The 15,000-nt window shown below is 32.1% G+C and overlaps 1 long non-coding RNA gene and 1 other non-coding gene across 2 annotated transcripts in view; one reads left to right on the top strand and one right to left on the bottom strand.

Annotated features, from left to right (window-relative positions):
- LOC141032900 (uncharacterized) overlaps nucleotides 1–15,000 on the bottom strand; it is a 25,233-nt gene that overhangs the window by 5,146 nt on the left and 5,087 nt on the right. The gene's annotated exons all lie outside the window — the stretch shown is intronic.
- TRNAL-UAG (transfer RNA leucine (anticodon UAG)) lies at nucleotides 5,169–5,248 on the top strand. Its single transcript has one exon. It is a non-coding gene; the product is annotated as a tRNA-Leu (tRNA).

The following is a 15,000-nucleotide window of genomic DNA, read 5'->3' as shown; positions in this document are numbered from 1 at the left end:
TTTAGCTTGTATGAATCGCTATTGGTTTGATACGAATAATGACAATCGTTTCAGTATGTTAAGGATACAGATGTATCCACAATTCATTTAGAGTTACTTAATAGTCTATTTCTTATACCATATCTCTATCCCGTGAAATTCTCGAGCCAAAAGATGGATGCATATGCTGTGTTTCATTTTGCTAAATGATATCAATTAAATGGTGTATCAATTCCATAAATTGCATATAGCAATAAATAAATCAGCAAAATTCTTTCTAATATTTTAGATAGAAGAAATGTTTCTTCTATCTAAAATATTAGAAAGAATGTACCCTTCTATCCAAATCCAATTTGCATCGATAAAATAAATCCAAATTCCAGTAGTAGATGAATAATTGCAAATTTGTGTGTGTACGAGATTAGAATAACTTCAAAATAACTGACATAATTTTGTATTTTTCCTGATCAGAAAAATACATGAAAAAGAAAGGAGGTAGAAAAATTTTTGGATTTATGGTTAAAGAAGAAAAAGAAGAAAACAGGGGTTCTGTTGAATTTCAAGTATTCAGTTTCACCAATAAGATACGGAGACTTGCTTCACATTTGGAATTACACAAAAAAGATTTTTCATCGGAAAGAGGTCTACGAAGACTTTTGGGAAAACGTCGACGTTTGCTGGCTTATTTGGCAAAGAAAAATAGAGTACGTTATAAGAAATTAATCGGTCAGTTGAATATTCGGGAGCAGTAATTTAATCGTTCAAATTTTTTTCTTGTTTTATTATTTTTTTAGTAGTCTTATAGTAGTCTTAGATTTTTCATTTTGATGAGCCTCGCTTTGAGGAATTCATGGAATAATCCATTTTCATGGAATAATGAATTAAGGAAGAAAGGATATGAGTCTACCGCTTACAAGAAAAGATCTCATGATAGTCAATATGGGCCCTCAACACCCATCAATGCATGGTGTTCTTCGACTGATCGTTACTCTCGATGGTGAGGATGTTATTGATTGTGAACCCATATTAGGCTATTTACACAGAGGAATGGAAAAAATCGCGGAAAACCGAACTATTATACAATACTTACCTTATGTAACAAGGATATAGAGAGATTGTAGAAAGGGAGTTGTAAATTCCTTAACTTAAGAAAGAAAAAAGAATAAAAACACAGATACATAACATAAAAAAAAGAATAAATAAGACGAGATTCGACCTCCCCCTACATATTTAATTTCCTCTCCTATACAAAAACTAGCAAGACCCACTCCATTGGTAATTCCATCAATAACACCCTTATCAAAAAACTCCGTGAGTTCGGTTAACCCTCTTATACCGAGGGTAAAGACCCTAGTATAGAAAATATCTATATAACCACGATTATATGACCAACTGTATATATTTTTTTTTACTTGATCTAAAAATTCTTTTTTAGGATTTCCTTTGTAAAAAGAGTTTATTAAATCCAAATTCTGAAAAAAAGAATAAGCGGATCCATAGAAGATATATGCTATGAATAAACCAAAGATAGCTAGACTTACAGAAGAAATTGCATTAGTAATAAATTCATATGAATTTACAAAAGAATTAGAACTTTCCTGGGTAAAGTTTATTGAGGGAGTTAACCACTTTGATAATATGGTTAACTCTGCTATTCCATTACCAATTCCTCCATTATCAAAAGAGATTCCTATGAATCCAATGAACAAAGTGAAAAGTAGTAATATAAGAAGAGGAAATAACATAGTATTTCCCGTTTCATGCGGATAGGCAAAAGTGTTTTTAGCCCCAAAAGACGTAGTAAAGGATCCTATCCTATTTCTTGTATTACCTTGAATTTTTGGTATATTTTGTGAAAAAAAAGAAACTCCACTCTTCGTTGTTGATAAAACGAAATCCCTATTCACTCCTTTGGGTATCCTTTTTCCCCATAAGGATATTGAATACAAGGAACTCTCTTTAGTGCTACTGTAATTTTGAAAATGAACACGCAAATACCCATCAAATGTAAGTAAATATATCCGAAACATATAAAAGGCAGTTAATCCTGCAGTAAAGGAGGCTATTATTCCAAAAAAGGGCGAATACAACCAACTATTACTAAGGATTTCATCTTTGGACCAGAAACAAGCAAGAGGTGGAATACCACAAAGAGAAAGTGTACCCCATAAAAAAGTAGTTCTTGTGATTGGAATGTATTTTCTTAAACCGCCCATAAGAACCATATTTTGACTTTTATCTGGTGAATATCCAACAAGAGGTTCCATTGAATGAATAACGGATCCGGATCCCAAGAACAATAAAGCTTTTGAATAAGCATGAGTGATCAAATGGAATAAAGCAGCTTGATAAGAACCTATACCTAGAGCTAACATCATATAACCCAATTGAGACATTGTAGAATAGGCTAAGCTTCTTTTAATATCTCTCTGAGCAAGAGCTAAAGTAGCTCCTAAGAATAGTGTTATTGTACCTACTAAAGAAATAAAACTCATTATCAAAGGTAAAGATATGAAAAGAGGAAGAAGTCGAGCTAGAAGAAAAATTCCCGCAGCAACCATAGTTGCTGCGTGTATAAGAGCCGAAATAGGAGTGGGCCCTTCCATAGCATCGGGTAACCATACGTGAAGAGGGAATTGTGCGGATTTCGCAACTGCACCAAGGAATAATAAAAAAGCACACAAAGTAGTAAGTAAAGAGTTAATTCCATTATTAGGAATCCAGTTATTAGCTATTTTGAACAAATCCCTAAACTCTAAACTACCTGTTATCCAAAAAAAAACCTAAAATTCCTAATAATAGACCAAAATCCCCTACACGATTAGTTACAAAAGCTTTTTGACAAGCACTCGCTGCGATTGGTCGTGTAAACCAAAAGCCTATCAATAAATAAGAACACATTCCCACGAGTTCCCAAAAAAAATAAATTTGTATCAAATTGGAGCTAGTAACCAATCCCAACATGGAAGTATTGAAAAAACTTATATAAACAAAAAATCTCAAATATCCTTCATCGTGAGACATATAACCATCACTATAAATAAGAACCAGGATTCCTACAGTAGTAATTAGCATTAACATAATAGAAGTAAGTGGGTCAATCAAGTATCCAAATTCTAAAGAAAAATCATTATTGACGGTCCAAGACCATAGATATTGATAGATCGAACTTCCATTTATTTGTTGAATAGACAGTTGAACTGAGAATACCATAGCTATACTTAAGAGTAAAACACTAGGAAAAGCCCATATGCGACGAAGATTTTTTGTTGCTGTAGGAATAAGAATAAGGCCAAATCCCATTGACATAATAACTGGAAGTGGGAGAAGAGGGATTACCCATGCATATTGATATGTATGTTCCATAAGAAAAGAAATTGCAATTTTTACTTCAATTTTTACTTCAATTTTTCTATAAAATTGTTTCCGATTCACCAAACCAATTCTTATCTCTTTCTGAAAGAATAAATAAAAAGAATAAGAAAAAATACTGAAATTCTTAATTTTTCCAAAATTTTTCTCATTGAAATAATTAAAAATTAAGAATGGGTTTAGTTGGTTAAATTAAAAAAGTTAATAAAATAACTTCGTTACCTAGTTATTTTATTAACTAAATAAAGATATTTATAAAAATAAAAAAAAAAAGTGGAATCATTTTACTTTCTATTCATAATTCATTTTTATATTTCTTTAAAACAAAGATGAAACAGCTCTCTTGTTCCATAATTAACTGATTGAGTGAATTCCAATGAAAACCTATGTTTATAAGAAATTATCGAATAGTCCTTACTTCATATAGAACTAAAATCCTAATGACTATAAATTACCTAAGTTTTAGAATGTCTTGTTTAAGAGACTCAGTATTTTTTGTTTTGATTGGAATTCCTTTCCTTTATGGAATACCATTCTGAACTTAATTAACTATTTTCATTTTCCCTTCTTTTTATCCCCCCGTCTTATCTTATATGGGGGATAGGCTTCCATACCATATATCTATATATGGAGTATACTTGATATATAAATAGATATAAATAGATTTAAATGAGAAACCTTTCTATATATTCTATATTATTAAAAAACAAGTATAAAATATATAAAGAAAAAATGTTAAAAAATTCTTGTTGTCTTATCCGCATTAGACAAAATGAAGTAAAAAATAATTCAAAATTTAAGTATCTTTCAGTATCTAAGTATAAATACTAATAAAAAGAAGAAAGAAGGATTGATTTGCAGCAATAGATGTCTTTCACATACAACTAGAAAAAAGTAATTTCCTTTTTGAATGGCAGTTCCAAAAAAACGTACTTCAATGTCAAAAAAGCGTATTCGTAAAAATATTTGGAAGAAAAAGACTTATTTTTCCATAGTACAATCTTATTCTTTAGTAAAATCAAGATCATTTTCGAGCGGTAATGAGCATCCAAAACCAAAGGGTTTTTCTGGGCAACAAACAAATAATAAGATTTTGGAATAATATGAATTGACTTATCAAAAAAGAATTCCAATTATTTAATAATTTTGATTCTTCTTTGAATGTACTTTTATGTGTCGAATTACTCGGTACAATATTCTTAGAACAAAAAACCCCTCTTATCTTATATATACAAGAAAAAAAAGTTTTGTTTGGTATACTGTGTGCTAAGTATTCTTTTCCTATCAATGAACTTTTCATAATTTTCATAATAGAATCCTCATATTCTATTATGAAAATTATGAAAAGTGGAGTATTCTTACAATAGGACTTACAACTTCCACCTATCTTCTCCAAAATCATAAGGTTAGTAAATCTTATTAATAAGAGCATAAAGACTTTCATTCTAGAAATTTTTAAAAAATCCAAAAAGCCTTTTCCATTTATCCATTTTAATTTCATCATTAAATAGAAACCCTTTTGGATTTTTTTCATTGTATTGAAAGAATTTTCAAAATGTAAACGAGAAATTAATTAGAAAAAATTAGTTCTACAATTGCAAGTTAGAAAAAAGAAATTCCAACTCTTTCAAGCAGTGTTTGTGTTTCTATTGGGCAAAGCAAGAGTTTATTGTAAAAAAAAAATGGAAACGATACTACCAAACGAAGTCTATTTTAATGAAAACTCTAATGTTCCTAAATTTTATGGACTTTCCCAATATCGACGATTCCCAAGATAATAGCTATTATTCTTTTAAGTTACCTATTATTTGAAGTTAGCCGCCATGGTGAAATTGGTAGACACGCTGCTCTTAGGAAGCAGTGCTCAAGCATCTCGGTTCGAATCCGAGTGGCGGCATTCTTGAAAAAGAATACAATAGATTAGAAATCAATTCGAAATTTACAATTTTGTAATGGGACCTTCCCCTTATGCTATTTGCAACTTTAGAACATATACTAACTCATATCTCTTTCTCAACGATTTCAATTGTGATTACGATTCATTTTATAACCTTATTAGTTCGTGAACTTGGAGGATTACGTGATTCGTCAGAAAAAGGAATGATAGTTACTTTTTTCTCTATAACAGGATTCTTAGTTTCTCGTTGGGCTTCCTCGGGACATTTTCCATTAAGTAATTTATATGAGTCATTGATCTTCCTTTCATGGGCCCTGTATATTCTTCATACCATTCCTAAAATACAGAACTCTAAAAATGATTTAAGCACAATAACTACGCCAAGTACTATTTTAACGCAAGGCTTTGCCACATCGGGTCTTTTAACTGAAATGCATCAATCCACGATACTAGTACCTGCTCTACAATCTCAGTGGTTAATGATGCATGTCAGTATGATGTTATTAAGCTATGCAACTCTTTTGTGCGGATCCTTATTATCTGCCGCTATTCTAATCATTAGATTTCGAAATAATTTCCATTTCTTTTCTAAAAAGAAAAAAAATGTTTTAAATAAAACATTTTTCTTTAGTGATATTAAATATTTTTATGCAAAAAGAAGTGCTTTAAAAAGAACCTCTGTCCCTTCATTTCCAAATTATTACAAATATCAATTAACGGAGCGTTTGGATTCTTGGAGTTATCGTGTCATTAGCCTAGGATTTACCCTTTTAACCGTAGGTATTCTTTGTGGAGCAGTATGGGCTAATGAGGCCTGGGGATCCTATTGGAATTGGGATCCTAAGGAAACTTGGGCATTTATTACTTGGACCATATTCGCAATTTATTTACATAGTAGAACAAATACAAATTGGAAGGGTACGAATTCTGCACTTATAGCTTCGATAGGATTTCTTATAATTTGGATTTGTTATTTTGGTATAAATCTATTAGGAATAGGCTTACATAGTTATGGTTCGTTTACATTAACACCTAAATGATTACATAAAATAAAACCTTCATGAAATGAAGGTTTTTACTTTTATGTTTTATTTGAGAACCCCTTGAACGCCTTCTCAAAGGGTTCTCAAAAATTCGAGATAGATCTAATTATACTTTTTTACTTATTTCTGCATTAATAGAGCAGACGAGTAAAAAAAAGCAAACCTATTTAGGATAATAATTGGATAAGAGAGCCTCTACCCTGTCAACGGATAGGGAGAGAACAAAATCTGGATAAATACCAATTCCTATTACTGGTAAAAAGATACAGATTAAAATAAAGAGTTCTCGTGGTCCAGAATCCACAAAATTTGCGTTTGGAACATTAAATAGCTTGTATCCATAGAACATCTGGCGTAACATAGATAATAAATAAATAGGAGTTAATATCATTCCAATTGCCATTACAAAAGTAATTAGTGTTTTTGGCATTAACAGAAATTTTGGACTAGTAATTAGTCCAAAAAATACTACTAATTCTGCGACAAAACCACTCATTCCTGGTAAGGCAAGAGAAGCCATTGAAAAGCTACTAAACATGGTAAAAATTTTAGGCATTGGGATGGATATTCCCCCCAGTTCTTCGAGATAAACAAGACGCATTCTATCAGAAGCGGTTCCTGCCAAGAAAAAAAGTGTAGCACCAATAAATCCATGGGATAATATTTGTAAAATAGCTCCATTGAGTCCAATGTTGGTTATGGAACCAATTCCTATAATTATGAAACCCATGTGAGATACAGAGGAATAAGCTATTCTTTTTTTGAAATTTCGTTGACCAAGAGAAGTTGAAGCTGCATAGATTATTTGGATCGCTCCTATTATTACTAACCAGGGCGAAAATAGATAATGAGCATGAGGTAACAATTCCATGTTGATCCGAATCAATCCATATGCTCCCATCTTTAATAATATTCCCGCTAAAAGCATACATGTACTATAATGTGCTTCCCCATGGGTATCTGGTAACCACGTATGTAGGGGTATAATCGGCAATTTGACAGCATAAGCAATAAGGAAGCCAAAATATAAAAGTATTTCCAAGGTTGCAGGGTATGATTGATTAATTAATCTTTCCAAATCTAATCCTGGTTCGTTGGAACCATATAAGCCCATACCCAGAACTCCGATTAAGAAAAAAATGGAACCGCCTGCAGTATACAAAATAAACTTTGTAGCTGAATATAGACGCCTCTTCCCCCCCCACATGGATAAAAGTAAGTAAACAGGAATTAATTCTAACTCCCACATGATAAAAAAAAGTAAAAGGTCTCGCGAAGAAAATAATCCTATTTGACCACTATACATTGCGAGCATCAGGAAATAGAATAATCGCGAATTCCGTGTAATTGGCCAAGCTGCTAAAGTAGCTAAAGTAGTGATAAATCCTGTCAATAAAATAGATCCTAATGAAAGTCCATCGATTCCCAATCTCCAGTGGAAATCGAAGACATCTATCCATTTATAATCCTCCTTTAATTGGATTAAGGGATCCTCCAGTTGGAAATGATAACAGAACGCATAAGTCATTAGAAGGAATTCTAATAAACAAATAGATATAGTATACCACCTAACGACTTTGTTTCCCTTATGAGGTAAAAAGAAAATTAATGAACCTGCAAATATCGGCAAAACAACAAGTATTGTTAACCAAGGAAAATAACTCATGATAAAGTGATAAAGACAAGATACGTTTTGACCAGAAAAGCCCGTGCTCGATTATTTCGAGCACAGGCTTCTTCGGTAAAGAGGAATCAGACGATTCGAGTGAAGTTTTTTGTAACGTATCAATAAGATAGAGCCATGCTACGTGTTGTTTCAGGCCCTAAATAAACGCGGACACTTAAAAAATCTGTCGGGCAGGCAGATTCACATCTCTTACAACCCACACAATCTTCGGTTCTCGGCGCGGAAGCAATTTGCTTGGCTTTACATCCATCCCAGGGTATCATTTCTAATACATCTGTTGGACAAGCTCGTACACATTGAGTGCATCCTATACATGTATCGTAAATTTTTACGGAATGTGACATTGGATCTATAAATTTTTCTTTTCAACATAAAATTTTTCGATCTGGTAAAAATGAAATTAGTACTATAATGAGTCATATGTATTGTAGACACCAGACGAAGCAATGGTTTATCCAAACTTCAAAAATAAAAATCTATTTTTTAATCTGTTTGTGAGAAAGCGTGAAGAGAGCCAAGAGACTTTAATTTTGGATTTCAACAATAAGAAATAAGAAAGAATTTTACGAATTGTACAGACGAATTCGAATTAGCCAATAAATTGGCTATCGTCTTTTCAATATAAATTATTGCAATATTCAAATTGCAATATCAATGAATTACAAATACAAAAATTCATTTAAGTGAAAAAGAATACTATGCAATAATCTACTAAAAAAAGCAATAATCTACTAAAAAAAATGGATATTCTCAAATAATACTAAGAAAATAGTATTGATTTCTATTTATTTTAATATGTGCGCCTTTGTTTAGAGGATTCTATGTCTAATTATTCAAAATTCTAATTATTCAATAAATTAGATTGATTGATACGAGTGGATTTCCTATTACGATGGATGGAAGAAAGAATGGATAGTCCAATAGCGGCTTCAGCAGCCGCAAGGGCTATAACAAAAATTGCGAAAATATCTCCTTTTAATTGGCGACTATCAAATAGATCAGAAAATGTTACGAGATTTAGATTAATTGAATTCAGTATAAGTTCAAGACATATTAGAGCTCTAACCATGTTTCGGCTTGTGATCAATCCATAGATACCAATCGAAAATAAATAGACACTCAAAAAAAGTACATGCTCAAACATCATTAACTAACTCCTTATCAATCTCGATTCATTTCAATATGAGGGCAAGAATTGAACCGATTCAATTAATTACAATAGAACAATTACACAACAAAAGAGAAAATAAAGGAGGTATTTGTTGGCAGTAGATGGATTTTACTAAATCAAAATTGTGATTCTTTAGTTATTTATTTTAGATTTGCAATTCTTATAATTTGTACTTTTTCTAAGTTTTCTTATTGCCGAGCCATAGTAATTGCACCTATTAAAGAAACTAGAAGAATTATGGAAATGAGTTCAAACGGAAGATAAAAATCGGTTGCTAAATGAATTCCAATTTGTTGAACATTATTTATGAGACCCTGTTCTACTATTTGGTTTGATCTTGTAGTCCAAAGAATTCCATACCACGACGTATCTGGGATAGTAGTCATTAGCGAAAAAACAATAGTTATACAAACGAGTGAAGTGAACCCATCTCCAATAGTCCAATAATTCTTATCTTTAGACCATTCTGAGCCATTTACGAACATTACAGCGAATATGATCAAGACATTTATGGCTCCCACATAAATAAGAAGTTGTGCGACAGCTACAAAGTAGGAATTTAATAAAAAATAGAATAAGGATATACAAACAAGAACTAATCCCAGCGAAAAGGCAGAATAAATGGGGTTGGTAAGTAATACTACTCCTAGACCCCCTAGTAGAAGAACAAATCCCCCAAATAGCATAAGAATCTCATGTATTGGTCCAGGTAAATCCATTATGGATAAAAAGAAATTAATAGTATAAAATTTTTCATGAACTGACTAAAACTAAAGGATTCAAGGAAGGAAAAAAGGATTTGGGTATTTTTTTGTGTATAAACTGTATAGTTATAAATTATATTATATCACGAAAATCTAGTCTGATTTAAAATAAGAAATAATTTCCAATAAGCAGTAGTTTTTCTTTATAGTTTAATTTTAAAGTTTAATAAAGAATTATTAGATTTTTATAACAAAAAGACAAAATCAAAGTTTAGTAATCAGTAATCGTTCTTGAATTCGAAGATTTTTCTTTGTTTATTTTACTTTCAGACGAATTCCTAATTGTTTGAATTGTGTAATCTCCCATTATGGAGATTGGTAACCGACTTAAAGCAATTTGATTGTAATTCAATTCATGACGATCATAGGTAGAAAGTTCATATTCTTCAGTCATTGATAAACAGCTTGTTGGACAGTACTCAACACAATTGCCACAAAATATACAAACTCCGAAATCAATACTATAATTAAGCAATTGTTTTCTTTTAATATCCTTTTCAAATCTCCAATCCACAACGGGTAAATCTATCGGACATACGCGAACACATACTTCACAAGCAATACATTTATCAAATTCAAAGTGGATTCGCCCTCGGAAACGCTCTGGTGTAATTGATTTTTCATAAGGGTAGTGAATCGTTATAGGTAAACGATTTGTGTGGGATAAGGTAGTTATGAAACTTTGACCTATGTACCTTGTAGCACGTATTGTTTGTTGACCATAACTCATGAACCCAGTTACCATAGGGAACATATTCATTCTAAATATCTATGAAAAAGATATGTTTCTTTCTCTTGTTTGAGAGAGCTTTTGTGTTGAAAATATTCTTACTATTATTGTATTATCTTATTTATAGTGAAACAAGTTGAGAAGAGGTTGTTAATAAGAGATTGCCCAGGGAAATAGGTAAAAGAAATTTCCATCCAAGATTTAATAACTGATCCATTCTCATCCTCGGTAAAGTCCATCTTATTGTGATAGAAATGAAGAGAAATAAATAAGCTTTAGTTAATGTAATAAATATACCCATTGTCATTTCCAAAATTCCAACTGCTTTATTCATTTGGAAAAAATCAAAAAAGGATATATAGGGAATAGAGAAATTCCACCCGCCCAAGTAGAGAACTGTTACAAATAAAGAAGAAACTAATAAATTTAGGTAAGAAACAAGATAAAATAAACCATATTTGATACCGGAATATTCAGTTTGGTAACCTGCTACTAATTCTTCCTCCGCTTCTGGTAAATCAAAGGGTAATCTTTCACATTCTGCCAAAGAAGAAATTAAAAAAACCAGAAAACCTATAGGCTGACGCCAAATATTCCATCCAAAAAAACCGTATTTTGACTGTGCTTCAACTATATCAACTGTACTTGAACTGTTAGATAATCATAGTCGATGATAACATCACAGTTCCCACCGCTATTTCAAAACCGTACATGAAACCTTAGCTTCATACGGCTTCTCTATGATCAGAAAAAAGAAAGGACTGTTTTGTTCCTAGCCCCTGGGGCGTAGATAGAATTAGATAAAATAAAATAAATAGATTTGAAAGTCCTAAATTAGACCAAAGGAATTCCGTCTGCTAGAATAAGAAAAAGCGCTTCCGAATTGATCTCATCCTTTATAATATAATGAAAATTTTTCTTTGTTCAGTAATAACTTAATCTTGGAATAAAACACTTGTTACTTGTTATAGGAATTCAATTAATAAATGGAAAGAGTTGGGTATTAGTTCATGAGCAATTCTGCATGAATATGGATAGAGGAAGGAAATAATGAAAATTTTTTCTAGTGCACTCCATATCTTTTTTACTATTCTTCTTTCCCCAGGGAGGGGGTATTCAAAAAGAAAAAATGGATAAAGGGTTAATTCGTTCTTGATAGCCATTTCCTTAACAAGTGAATGGGAACATACTCTGGATCGGAATCCGAAGAAAGTACTACTTGATAATTTCTACAAATTGCAAGTCCTTATTATGATTCCTTTTATGGGCAAAAATCTCTAATGTTTTAGATTTTCCATTACTAATCCTTTATGTACTTTAGTGTTCCTAACCCTTCACTAACTTTTGGTGGATTCTTCTTATGGATTATTAAGTTATAGTAATAACTAGGAGTATTCTAGTAATGGAATTCCATATCGTGAATCCTTTATTCTTGGCCGCTTCAAGATATGATGACTAATTAAAAAATATCAACCTTGGGATAAAGAGTTTACACTGCTTATGTTTACTTCCACTTTTTTCTTGTACGTAGGAAATGAGATTTTTTCTTTTTACTACAAATTTTTAAGCTGTTTTGTTTCACTCATATAGCTATCTAGTTTAACTTACCAACCCAAATACTAAATAAGAAAAGGAATATAAATAGTTAATGGATTTTATAGGAAAAAGATCTATTTTAACGAATCACACGTAGAGATATTGCTAGCACACAAAAAGTTAATGGTATTTCATAACTAATGGATTGAGCAGCAGCTCGTAGACCGCCTGAAAAAGAATATTTATTATTTGAGCTATATCCTGCCATAAGAAGACCAATAGGAGCTATACTTGAAATGGCAATCCATAAAAAAACACCAATACTAAGATCGGCTAAAACAAAATGATATCCCAAAGGGATAACTAAAAAACTTAATAAAACTGATATGACTGCTATAGAGGGTCCAATGCTAAATAAAGAAATATCTCCTCGGGATGGCAGAATATCTTCTTTTAAAAGTAGCTTAGTCCCATCTGCTATAGCTTGAAGCAGGCCCAGGGGGCCAGCATATTCAGGACCAATACGTTGTTGTATCGACGCAGATATTTCTCTTTCTAACCACACAATTACGAGTACCTCTATTGTTATTCCCAAAAGGAGGGTCAAAATGGGTAGAATCGATATCAGTCCATAGACTTCTTTTAATAATTCCAATTTCGAAAAAGAATTGATAGTTTCTACCTCTACCCTATCTATTATCATTTCAACGATCAACTTCCCCCATAATGATATCTATACTACCTAATATCGTCATGATATCAGCCAATTTCATTTTTTTAACTAGCTGAGGAAGAATTTGCAAATTAATAAACCCGGGTGGACGGATTTTCCATCTCCAGGGGAAAAGGCTATCATCTCCTACTAGATAAATCCCTAATTCACCTTTTGGGGCTTCTACTCTTACATAAAGCTCTTGTCTTGACAATTCAAAATTGGGCGAAGGTTTTTTACCAAGAAATTTATACTCAAAATCATTCCATTCAGAATTCTTTTCTTTCTTAAAGCGTCGGACTTCTAAATTCTCATAAGGTCCTCCAGGAATTTTTTCTACAGCTTGTTGAATTATTTTGATGGATTCCCTCATTTCACCAATTCGTACTAAATAGCGAGCTAACGAATCCCCTTCTTTTTGCCATTGGACTTTCCAATCAAATTGGTTGTAAGACTCATAAGGATCTACTTTACGAAGATCCCATTGTATTCCAGAAGCTCGTAACATCGGTCCCGATAAGCCCCAATTTACTGCTTCTTCTCCGCTAATAAAACCTACTCCTTCAACTCGCTCTAAAAAAATTGGATTCTGTGTAATAAGTTGTTGATATTCAACAACTCCGCGTAAAAAATAATCACAGAAATCTAAACATTTATCGATCCATCCATAAGGTAGATCGGCGGCTACTCCTCCGATGCGAAAGTAATTGTGCATCATTCGCATACCTGTAGCAGCTTCAAATAGATCATATATTAATTCTCTCTCTCTAAAAATATAGAAAAAAGGAGTCTGTGCGCCGAGATCCGCCATAAAAGGTCCAAGCCATAGCAAGTGAGAAGCTATCCGGCTTAATTCTAACATAATTACCCTAATATAGCTGGCTCTTTGTGGTATTTGAATATTCTCCAAGAATTCTGGTGCATTTACTGTTATTGCTTCTGTAAACATAGTAGCTAAATAATCCCACCTTGTTACATAAGGTAAGTATTGTATAATAGTTCGGTTTTCCGCGATTTTTTCCATTCCTCTGTGTAAATAGCCTAATATGGGTTCACAATCAATAACATCCTCACCATCGAGAGTAACGATCAGTCGAAGAACACCATGCATTGATGGGTGTTGAGGGCCCATATTGACTATCATGAGATCTTTTCTTGTAAGCGGTAGACTCATATCCTTTCTTCCTTAATTCATTATTCCATGAAAATGGATTATTCCATGAATTCCTCAAAGCGAGGCTCATCAAAATGAAAAATCTAAGACTACTATAAGACTACTAAAAAAATAATAAAACAAGAAAAAAATTTGAACGATTAAATTACTGCTCCCGAATATTCAACTGACCGATTAATTTCTTATAACGTACTCTATTTTTCTTTGCCAAATAAGCCAGCAAACGTCGACGTTTTCCCAAAAGTCTTCGTAGACCTCTTTCCGATGAAAAATCTTTTTTGTGTAATTCCAAATGTGAAGCAAGTCTCCGTATCTTATTGGTGAAACTGAATACTTGAAATTCAACAGAACCCCTGTTTTCTTCTTTTTCTTCTTTAACCATAAATCCAAAAATTTTTCTACCTCCTTTCTTTTTCATGTATTTTTCTGATCAGGAAAAATACAAAATTATGTCAGTTATTTTGAAGTTATTCTAATCTCGTACACACACAAATTTGCAATTATTCATCTACTACTGGAATTTGGATTTATTTTATCGATGCAAATTGGATTTGGATAGAAGGGTACATTCTTTCTAATATTTTAGATAGAAGAAACATTTCTTCTATCTAAAATATTAGAAAGAATTTTGCTGATTTATTTATTGCTATATGCAATTTATGGAATTGATACACCATTTAATTGATATCATTTAGCAAAATGAAACACAGCATATGCATCCATCTTTTGGCTCGAGAATTTCACGGGATAGAGATATGGTATAAGAAATAGACTATTAAGTAACTCTAAATGAATTGTGGATACATCTGTATCCTTAACATACTGAAACGATTGTCATTATTCGTATCAAACCAATAGCGATTCATACAAGCTAAATCTTCTAATCAATGGTGGGCCAATAATGCATTTTTTTGCATATGTATTAAGACGCTTGG

Source organism: Aegilops tauschii, unplaced genomic scaffold (assembly GCF_002575655.3).
Source record: "Aegilops tauschii subsp. strangulata cultivar AL8/78 unplaced genomic scaffold, Aet v6.0 ptg000624l_obj, whole genome shotgun sequence".
In the NCBI taxonomy this organism is placed as follows: domain Eukaryota; kingdom Viridiplantae; phylum Streptophyta; class Magnoliopsida; order Poales; family Poaceae; genus Aegilops; species Aegilops tauschii.
This window is presented reverse-complemented; position numbering and strand designations above follow the sequence as displayed.